The 11,082-nt window shown below is 50.6% G+C and overlaps 1 long non-coding RNA gene across 3 annotated transcripts; it reads right to left on the bottom strand.

Moving 5' to 3' along the window:
- Window positions 1–490: 490 nt before the first annotated feature.
- On the bottom strand, window positions 491–6,081 carry LOC308648033. 3 transcript variants are annotated; one of them, XR_014021764.1, is made up of 4 exons: window positions 5,584–6,081; window positions 2,917–3,055; window positions 2,414–2,453; window positions 491–2,312 (listed from the first exon to the last, which is right to left on the bottom strand). It is a non-coding gene; the product is annotated as an uncharacterized lncRNA (long non-coding RNA). The 3 variants fall into 3 exon arrangements; XR_014021766.1 differs by lacking the exon at window positions 5,584–6,081 and having other exon boundaries at window positions 491–1,912; window positions 2,048–2,312; window positions 2,917–3,561; XR_014021765.1 differs by lacking the exon at window positions 5,584–6,081 and having other exon boundaries at window positions 2,917–3,561.
- Window positions 6,082–11,082: the final 5,001 nt, after the last annotated feature.

Below are 11,082 nucleotides of genomic sequence, written 5' to 3'. Positions count from 1 at the left end.
CGAATCAGAAAAGGAGCCCTCACAGACACGGCCGGCCAGCGCCTGGTCTTGAACTTCCCCCACTGGAGCTGTGACAAGCCGTCGGGGGCATTTTTGTTATAACACCTGGAATCGCCTAGGACAGGAATCGGTGCCGAGAACAGAGGGGACAGCCGTGGCAGCACCTGACAACGAGCTGACGCAGGATGGAGGAGGGCAGAGCCCGAGGCTGGTGCTGGGAAGCCTGCGGGCTGTGGGCGACTGGCGCCACCGTGGGGAGGCCCGGGTGGACGGGACAGCGCCGGGCACGCAGCCTGCGGGGCGGGAGGACCCACGGACGGAAAGGGATGGTGTTGGCACGACAGTGGGCACAGCCGTCCTTTCACAGAATGGCCCAAAACTCGGCGAGTGGCTCTGCGTGCTGGGCTTCACGCCGTCGAGGAAGCTGGGCCTTCAGCGGAGGGACACCTGGACCGGGAGGTGAGGTGGCGATCAGCTTCGCCTGCAGGCTCTCGGTGAAATGCAGAGGGAAAAGATGGACACGTGAAGCAAAATGGACCCAGGACTCCGAGATGTCAAAGCTTCCGCACTCGCGTGTGGCCGGGGGACAGGCGGCGGGCCTGGGGGGCGGCGGAGGAGGTGGGCGTGGTGCCAGCCCTGGACCCGCCGCCGCCGCTCAGCCCCAGCCCAGCCCTGGTCTTCACCTCCAGGGAAGAAGGACCCAGGACGGCTCAGGGACCACCAGGGCTGCTCCTCGGTTTCAACAGGCCAGACGGACGGCGCCTGCTCAGCTGAAGGACCCGGGCTGACCACAGACTGGGACCCCGCCCCGCACCCAGGAGGCTCCTGAGGATGTCGCACTCGCCGCTCTTATTGTCCAGTAAGCGGTGGGCTCCGCGGATGTTTCTGGAGGGGCAGAGGCGGGCCTTGTTGGTGCGAAGGAAGAGCCTTCGATGTGTCTCCCAGGAGCGCTGCGCTGGACCGTGGACAGAGCCAGGAAGTGCCTCTTCAGGGCTCAGTCTCCACTCAATGATGTGGACACCTACCCACCCTCAAAGTCCCCCACCCGACCAGCCACGCAATGCCAACCAACAGCAGCCGCATCACCAAATCCAGTGTCCTGCTGCCTGCTGGCCATCCCTCCTTCGTTGGCCCCGTAGTGCCCCAGCCTCGGGCGCTCTCTCTTCCCTGCTGGCTCCTCCCTCCCCGCGCACCCGTGAGGCTCCTCCTCGGGCGCCAGGCACAGGACACTTGTCCTCCGCTCCACCTGGTTCTGGCATTTCACAGGCTCTGGAGATACAACTGGACACCGCCCTGTCCTTGTGAGAGCCCAGTCTCCAGGGACAGCTGCACCTGAGGGGCTCGGGCCACAATAGAGCTAGGGACAGGCGTCCCCGGGGATGGAAGAGCCAGCCAGCCCTGGGCAGTCGGGGGACTCCTGAAGGTGAGTCCAGAGGCTCCATCCTGTGCAGGAGCAGAGCTGCCTCTGGGCTCCACTCTCCCCCGTCCACCCACCCAACGTGGACTGGGAACCCACCCTTTGCCGTTGGAGTCTCATCCTCTGTGATTTCATCATCACAGCTGCCCTTAAGGTTTGTGAGGATGGTTTCCATCTTCCTCTCTGAACTAACCCAGGCCCAGGGAGGTCAGCTGCTGGTCCACGTTGCTCAGAGGGCAAATGGCAGAGCCAGGGACTGAACCGGGGTCCTCACACCCAGTCACCAACTGAGAAGAGCTAGGGCTCAGCAACCAGAGTCAGAAGAAGGGTGGGGGGCAGGATGCCAACAGCAGGAGAGAGGTGGCCAGGGACAGGAACACTTGGGCACCACATTTTCGTCCTTATCCCAAACAGAGACCTTCAGGGCAGTCGCGGTGCTGCAGTCTGAAAATTCTGTGAGAATATTCTTCTTGCGTGTGCTCCTTTCATATCAGCCTGAAAAACACTTCTCCAGTCAAAAAGGTAAAAACTTCTCTTTGAGTGATCTCTTAAGTGTCCTCCACATGCACATTATTGTCCCCGGGAGGACTGGCTGGTCTATTTTTGGAGAATCTTTGAGAACTTTGTTACCTTATGAAAGGGTTTTGGGGGGAAAAAGTAGAACCTTCTGGTTCCTTCCAAGACATTGTGGCCCATCCTCCCTGATCCCTGTCCAGTGAAGGCAGCCCCGACACAACATGACCAACAAGCTTGGGGACATCTCGGGAGGTGGTCAGAGGAGAGAGAAGACCAAGGGCTTCCGGGCGATGGCCCACCCTGGAAGGACGTTCCCTGAGTGTTCCTTTGGCCTCCCGGATGTCCTGTACCGGGTGAGAGACGCCCTCCATCCTGGGTCCTGACAGACACGGACAGAAAGATGATAAATAAAAACTAAAAGCCTGCTCCCTCTAGCCCACCGAGGAAGGCAGCTTTGGGGGACAGCTTTTCTGAAAGTACCTGCGTTACTCTGCCACACACCAGTGGAGAAAGCGTCTCCCTGTCAGAGAGGACAATCAGGGCACTCAGCCTTGGCACGGCACCAGCAGCAGCCAGAGCACAGCTGCCCGGGCTGAGGCTGGTGCCCTGCAGTGGGTCGGAAAGCCCAGAGCCCAACATCCCTACTCAGGACCAGGGACGCGGAACGACTGAGCCAGTGCTGGTCGGGGCTTGCCCCCACCTCTCCGGTGCCAGTGGGGCCCCGCAGGGGACAGCCTCCACCCCTCCACAGCAAACAGGCGGTGCAGCTGAGTGCAGCTCTTGACAGGAAGGCACCAAGGTCAAGGGGAACCGCTCTTCCAGCCTCCGCTCCAGGGAATGAGTCCGTGACTCACTTCAGCTGGGGGGGGATTAAGACCAAGGTGGGGAGCCCAGAGCCCACCTCGCCCAGGCCTGCACCCTGCACCTAGACAGAGCGCTACCTGTGAAAAGGGGAGATTAAATAGGATACAGAGTTCCATTACCTAATACTCAAAATATCCAAGACTCAATGAGAGATCACTCATCGTCCCAAGAAGCAGGCAACCACAGCTTGAACGTGAAACAACCATCAACTGATGCCAAGGATGAGATGAATCAGATGCTGGAATTATCTGACAAGGGCTATAAAGCAGCAATCATAAAAATGCTTCCACAGCAATTATGAACATGTTTGAAACAAACGAAAAAATAAAACCCAAAACCTGGGCCAAAAAAATAAAAAATAAAGATGGTTAAAAAACACCAAAAGGAAAATTCAGAACTAAAATAATACAATAACCAAAGTTTGAAAATCTCACTGATGGGCTCCTAGTGTAGATCGGAGGTGGCTGAGGAGAGGAGCAGTCCCCAGGAAGACAGATCAGAAGGGTTCAAAGGCCAACTGGGACCGCAGGGAGAGGAAACTGAAGGGGAGCCGGGACTAGGGACCCCACAACCATTCAAAGGTACACTGATGTCATGGGGGTCCAAGAAGGAGAGGAGAAGGAAGGTGGGACTTAACAGAAGTCAGAGCTGAAGACTCCCCACACGGGTCGATGCAAAGGGAAATTCCTAAAGAGGTCCAGAGAGACATAACGTGGCCTTTTGGGGAGCCCCCGTCCACCTTTCTCATCTGAAAGTGGGAGGGCCTGGGGGAAGTGAGACTACATTGGCCAAGGTACGGGGGAGGGAGAAAAACAACTGAGAACCCCCAGGTTTTATATCCAGAAAAATATTCTTGAGGAATAAAGAAAAAAATAAACTCTGATGAAATGATTTTTTTTCCTTAAAATATCTAAATGGAGAGATATTCCATGTTCATGGATTGGAAGATTAATATTGTTAATCCACAGATTTAATGAAATTTCCATCAAATTGCCAGAAAACTATTTTGGTGACATCAGCCAGCCTTCTGAATTTTAAAAGGAGAGGAAAATGACCTAGAATGGTCCACACGATACTGAGGGTGAGGGATTCATCCCACCACATTTCAGGATGCAGAGTAATGAAGCCCCACTTGACACAGTGTGGTGTCGGCCAGAGAGCGGACACAGGGCTGGGTCGACACACGCTAGGACAGAAGAGGGCACAGGGCTGGGTCGACACAGGCTAGTGACAGAAGAGGGCACAGGGTTGGGCCGACACAAATAAACTGCTAATGTTTCACAACAGCAAAAGCAACTGAATGGAGAGAGTCTTTTTTAAAAGTAGAACTAGACTAATTGAATATCCATACATAAGCAAGTGATTCTAGGAACAAATTTTATGCCTTTCACAGAAGTCAACTCAAAATGGATCATGAATCTAAAGGCCAAATGTGAAACTTCGAAACTCTCAAAGACATCACAGAGAGACTTCTACTCGACTTTGGTCTGCCGATGCGTTTTTATATACAGTACCCGCAGCACAGCATGATCCATGAAAGAAAAACAGGATAAATTGGATGTTATTAAAATTTAAATCTTCTGTTCTTCAAAAGACATTAAGAGAATAAAAATATAATCCCCATATTGGAGAATAGATCTGCAAGACATATCTGCTAAAGAACTTGTCTCCAAAATAAGCAAAGAATTCTTAAAATTCAACAATAAGAAAACAAGCAATTAAAACACAGGGGAAAGATCTGAACAGATTCCTCATCACAGAAGACGTACACATGGCAACCAAGCCCAGGAAAGGTGCTCACAAGATTTGTCATTAGGGACTTGCAAATTGAAACAACCCTGAGGTACCAACGCACACCTATGAGGTTGGCCAGAGTCCAGTACCGATTGCTGGCCAGGCTGCTGAGCTTCAGCAACTCTCATCATTACTGGTCACAACGAAAAATGGCACAGCCACTTTGGAAGACAGTTTGGCAGTTTCTTACAAAGCTAAATATAATCTTACCATATGATCCATCAATCACGCTCCTCAGTATTTACCCAACTGAGTCGAAAACTTATGGCTGCGCAGAAACCTGCATATGAATGTTTATCGCAGCTTGATTCATAATTGCCCAAAACTGGAAGCAACCAAGATGCCCTTCATAGGAAAATGAGAAACAAGCCGTCATCCTCCATACAGTGGAATAGTATTCAGCGATAAAAAGAAATCCATCAAGTCATAATAAAGACAGAGACAAATATTGGATGCTCATCGCTAAGTGAAAGAATACATCTGCAGGCACGTTGCTAAGTGGGAGGAGAGAGTCACTCTAAGAAGGCTCCATGCTCCACGTTTCCAAGTATGTGCCATTCCAAATTAAAGGCAAACTTTGAAGACAAGTGAACTAATGTGGTTGCTCAGGGTTTGGGGATAGTTGAATAGGGGAAGCATGAGAGATTATTTAGAGCAGGAAAAGTAAAGTATTTTGTGTTGTTTTTTAAATGATGGATACATGATATATTTGTCAAAACCATAGAGCTTAATAGCACAAATTTAATATAAGAAAATATATCCATACATGCAAATTCAAAAATCATTTAGGGGGTTGGGGCAGCCCAGGATGGAAGGCAAGAGTGACAAAATAATTTAAATGTGATGTCAGGTGGTGGGAGCCAAGTTTCTCATTTGGGGGATGGGAAGTCACAGATGAGCCAGGACAGGAGTCTGAAGAGACCCTGTGGCGATGGATTCAGGTTGAAACATCAGCATGAACTAACGCTTAACGTAATGTGAAATAAACCCACCTGGTCACATCTGGAAATAGTTACAGGAGTGGACACACGTGGGTCAGCTAAGCCACTGCAGCTCCTCGTTCTGTCCACGGAGAGGGTGTGGAAGCACTGGCACCCCAGGGCCATGGGCACATCTTGCACCCGGCTCTTAGTCTCTAGCACCATCTTCAACAAATGGAACGGGCTCCTTGGAAAGATGACTGAGTCCAGGGCTGAGTTAGGAAAGTCAGAAGACGAGCCTTGAGCATCTTGTCACATCAGAAAGTAAGAGGAAGCTTGAAAACCAAACCAAGTGGAAACAGAAGCCCGCGGTGACGTGGGGTGTGTAAATGGGAAGAAGGACCAGCTGATCACAGCCAGTGATCAAGGCAGAAAGGACTGAGAAGTGGGAAATCAATACTGTAGCACTGGACTGCAACAGAAGGACGATGGACACCACGGTGGGATGAGTGAGCACAGAAGTAGGTGAGGACAACTTCTTGTACAGGGAAATCTCCCTCATTCCACAGGCTCCCGGAGGGGCCCAGAGTCCTGCTCCGCCTACCAGAGATCACAGGGCAGGAGGCGACGGACAGAAGAGAACCTGAGGAACCTGCCACCGGCTCACAGTGGACGCCCAAGGGGCAGGCGTGCTGCTGGTGCCACCCCAGACAACGGGATGGGAGCCACACGTCTGTGACCTTCCTCCCCAAACACGTCCCTTACCCAGCCCAGAAGTCCCAGCCGAAGGTCACCCTGCAAACCCCTGACGGGGGACTCCTGAAGACTGCAGGGTTGTTGGGAACATTAAAAGCTGATTCAGGGAAAGCAAGAGCAGCCGGAGACCAATGAATAAATGTCATGGGACCTTGGAGCCGAGGAAGGAGGGCAGGGCGGGAGAGCCAGGAAAGCTCAGTTTCAGATGAAAAGATGTATAAAGTATGGCGTCCAGTCAACAACGCCATTGATTCTGACCAGCACTCTATACAAATAAGTCAAAAATTAGGAAAATGGGATGTGAGACATCTGATGACTATCTGTACTATCTGTGGAATAATACTGTAAAAAACCCATGTTAAAATTTAAAAAAAGTTTGTCTTTAAGACTTCACATTAAAAATATTTTTAATTTTTAAAAATATTTTATAATATTCTTCAAAAACTATTTGTTGATAAATGTTGGATTATCTCAAGGGCATGGCATTCAGTGGGAAAGTCACTCTCAGAATATTTCAGGCTACATGATTCCATTAAGTGACATTTTTAAGTGATAAAAGTACAAAGATGGAAAATATCTTAATGGTTTCCATGAGACAGGGAGGGAATGATGCACTAGTCTGACTGCCATTGCTATAACAGAATTCCTGAGGCTGAATAATGTATAAAGATAAGAGGTTTGTTTAGCACACAGCTCTGGAGGACTGAGAGCACGACACTGCATTGCCTCAACTCTGGTGAGGACCTTATGGCCACGATGTGGCACGGCAGTTACCATCACAGTGGGAATGCACGTGAGAGAAAGATCAGATGAGACAGGAGGCCACAGAGGGATTCAGGAGTCAGGTTTGCTCTTTTATAACAACTTCCTTACAAGAACTTACCAGGTTCCCGTCAGTTCCCTCCAGGGCCTGGGCCCTCTGCGGCCTAATTCTTCCTCACTGGGCCGACCGCTCACCTTTCATGTCACCACACTGGAGACAAAGCCTCCAACACACATCCCAACCCCAGCTCAGGCTGCCCCGATAGCTTGTTGAGTGGGGAAGAGTGGTGTGGCCGGTCATTCCACAGCGTCCCCTCCTTCCGGGGAATTTGAAACAGAAAACAATACCACTTGTGGTAGCACTCTCGGAGATAAATACTAAAATATAAATCTAATAAAATAGGTACAAGATCTCTATGAGGGAACTACATATTGTGTGAAAGGGGCAGCCAGGGGTGATTCTTTTTGGAACAGGTGTTTACCCAAATGTGCACATTGGATCAAGTTGCATAGAACCCCCCCACACACACCCACACACACTGCAAATAAACAAACACCAGAGAAAACTGAACAAGTCTTGTCGTCCAGTTAGCAGGCCTGACTGGTTCTGTGCCCATGTCAGTTTCCTTGTTTGATATTGTTCTCAATCATCCCCACCAGGGGAAGTGGGAGAGAGGAATATTGGATTGTGTGTTCCAGTCTTGTAACTTCCTGTGAGTCTGTGATTATATTTTTAAGTAAAAGTAAATTAAAATTCTGGATACTTCAATAATGGTGGAATCACTTCTAACAGACTCCATTTTCCCCTGAAAATCATCACCCTCTGGACAGAATAGAACCACTGTCTAAAACAGGTATTTAAGAGCCAGCCTGAGCAGGCCACAACTAAAGGACGTGGTACCAAGACAAGGCCAACCCCCGTGCAGATGTGCTCGCAGCTGAGCACCCCGTGGGCCCTCTCCAGGAGTGGCGGCAGCAGGAATGGGCTCTGGCAGAGTACCGTGGTCCCCTGACGCTGAGCGGGCAGCGTCTGAGCCCAGAGGGTCACAGAAGCTGGGCAGCGAGGGGGGAAGGAGAAGGCCGTGGGTCGGGATGCAGTGCCCCAGGCCTGGGAGAGGAGGGGAGGCTGCCTCAGGGCTGGTCTGCAGAAGGCCTTCCGCCTGCGTCCCACGGAGGTAGGCCCCAGTCTCTGCTCTAATCCAGAACAAGGCGAGGGGCTCCTCCCGCCCCTGGATCCAACATCACTGTGCTCAGGGCCCTAGCTAACACATAAGACAAGAGAAGGAAAGGAAAGGCTGCAGACTGGGAGGGGAGAAGGGAGGACTCTTTGTTTGCTGTTGGCAAGATCACCTCTGTCGAAGATCTGAAAGCAGAGAAAAGACACCGGGTCTCTGAGACGGACACCAGAGCAGTACGGAACATCCACCCATGTCTTCCACTACCAGCCACCCACAAGGGGATTGGAGGCAGAAAACAATACCATTTGCGTAGTATTCCCCAAATTAAACACTGGAATATAAATCTAACAAGATAGGCACAAGATCTGAATGAGGGACTACAAAACTCTGATGGAAGACATCAAAGAATAATTAAAAAAAAAAACAGGAAGAGAGTCCATGTTCATGGACAGGAGACTGGGCATCTGTCAGCTCTTCCCAAGCCGACTCTACTGGTGGTGTGGACCCAGCCCAAGTCCCAGAAGTTGTCTGTGATACCGAGAAACTGGATCTAAAGCTTCTGAGGAAAGGCGGCCGACCAAGAGAGCCCCGCGATGCCGACAGAGTCAGAGTACATCGGGGCCTGGCTTCAGGACTCACTGAATGCTACAGCAGGTAAATGGTGGGACAAGGGCAAACTACCCACAGATAGGTCAGTGGGACAGAAGAGAAATCCCCAAGTTGACAGAGGCCCGTGGGATGGCATTAGCAGACCTTGACAAAGGGTCTTCAACAGATGATGCCGAGCCAGCAACATCCACATGAATGACAGGAGGGAATCGAGACGACCTTAGGTTTGGCCTTTTAACATGACACCAACAGCATGATCCAGAAACGGAGGACTTGGCAAACTGTATTTCATTAAAATAAAAATGTAAAGCTCTGCTCTGTGGAAGAGACTGTTAAGAGAATGAAAAGCCACAGACTGGGAGAGAAGAGTTACAAAGAGATACAACCAATAAAGAACTTATCCAAAGTAAATAAGAACTCAAAATAAGAACATAAATCAAAAATAAGGAAACAAACTATCTGCCAGGTCCAGTGGCGCACGCCTCTAACCCCAGGAACTTGGGAGGATGAGGCTGGAGGATCACAAGTTGGAGGCCAGCCTCAGCAAGTTAGTGAGGCCCTAAGCAACTTAGTGAGACTCTGTCTCAAAAATAGAAAATAAAAATGGCTGCGGATGTGGCTCAGTGGGTAAGCATCCCTGGGTTCAATCCCTGGTACAAAAATTAATTAATTATTAATTAATTAAACAACTTGATTAAGAAGTGAGCCAAAAGCCTTACCAGATGCCTCATCAAAGAGGACTTATGGTGCTCATTAATGAAGCCCATGAAGAGACACTGGACATCACACACTGTCCCAGAAGGGCAAAGTGCAGCCACCGTGAGCTAGTGCCACATACCTGGGGGAGTGGCCTGTCCAGCCCAGGACCACCCCAGGGCTGGTGAGGCTGAGGGACCACAGGAGGCCTGGTTCTCACTGGTGGGAGTGCACAACCATGCAGTGGCTCTGGAAGACCTTCCGGCAGCTTCTTTCCAAACTAAACATACTCTTCCCACGTGCCCCGGTAATAATGCTCCTTGGCTTTTACACACCCACCCAGACCTGCATGCGGACGTTCACAGGGGCTTCCTTCACAACTGCCAAAGCCTAGAAGCAGCCAAGGTCCGTCAGAGGGTTGATGGATACGCCACGCTGCGGTGCGTCCACAGAGCGCACTGTCATTCGGTGCCAGAAGCCAACCGCAAGCCTGGAAAGACATGGGGGTCCAAATGCTTATCACCAAGTGAAAGAAGCCAGCGTGGAAAGGCTGCATGCCGTGTGCTTTGAACTCCGACCTTCTGGAAAGGTGGACGACGGAGACAGAAAACTATGAGCAGATTCCACAAGCAGGGAGGAGGGACGGGCAGAGCTCAGAGGGTCCAGGGTGGAGCATTCAGCATGGTGCTGGGCCGGTGGACACACGCTCTTACAGATGTGTTCAAAGGCACAGAATGAACAACTCGAGCCAGTCCTGTGTGAGGCGTGGACGCGGGGGGATAACAATGTCCGAACGTTCGTTCATCAGTCGCAACAAGTGCGCACGGGGGTGAGCGAGGCAGGTAATGAGGAAGGGCAGGCACGTGGCCGGCAGAGGTCTGTGGGCAATCTCTGTGCTTCCTGCTCAATTCTGTTGTGAACCTCAAACTGCTCTTTAAGGAGTCTGATAAGAATTCTGAAGGAGAAATCATGACATCTTAGGAAAGCAAAATGCAAGAGCACTCTTTACCTCCAGACGTGCACCCAAGAGATGCTAGAGGAAGCTCTTCTGTCTGGGGGAAATGATAGGAGATGGGAACTCTGGAATGCAACCAGGATCCCAGGCCCTGGGAGTAATCACTATGTGCATAAATGCAAAAGAGAAAGACGACTTTTTAGTGGACAACAATAGAGCGTGTGGAACACATTGAACATGTCGAAGCAAAATTTGTGACAATAATAGTTGAAAGGGTGGCTAGGAATATGTGGAATGGTGGCTGCTGTCTATTTTGTGTGACATGCGAGACACTCACCTGAGCTGGACTGTGGTGAGTGAAGAAGGAGCGTCCTCAGCAAAGAATGAGGCCCACAGAAGGATGGGGAAGGGGTACAGAAGAACCCATTAACCCCGCAGAAGGCAGGGGGAAGAAATACATAAAACAGAGGAAAACAGAAAGAACTAACAACACAGCAGCCTTGACCCCATCCTATCATTTCATTAGGTGCAAATGGATCAAACCCTCTCATTAAAAGGAAAAGCCCTCACACACCCTGCAGAAGACAGTCCTGCAGCCTGAACTTACCAGGAATC

The sequence above is a fragment of the Spermophilus citellus genome (assembly GCF_964194105.1).
Source record: "Spermophilus citellus genome assembly, chromosome: 4".
NCBI lineage: Eukaryota > Metazoa > Chordata > Mammalia > Rodentia > Sciuridae > Spermophilus > Spermophilus citellus.
This window is presented reverse-complemented; position numbering and strand designations above follow the sequence as displayed.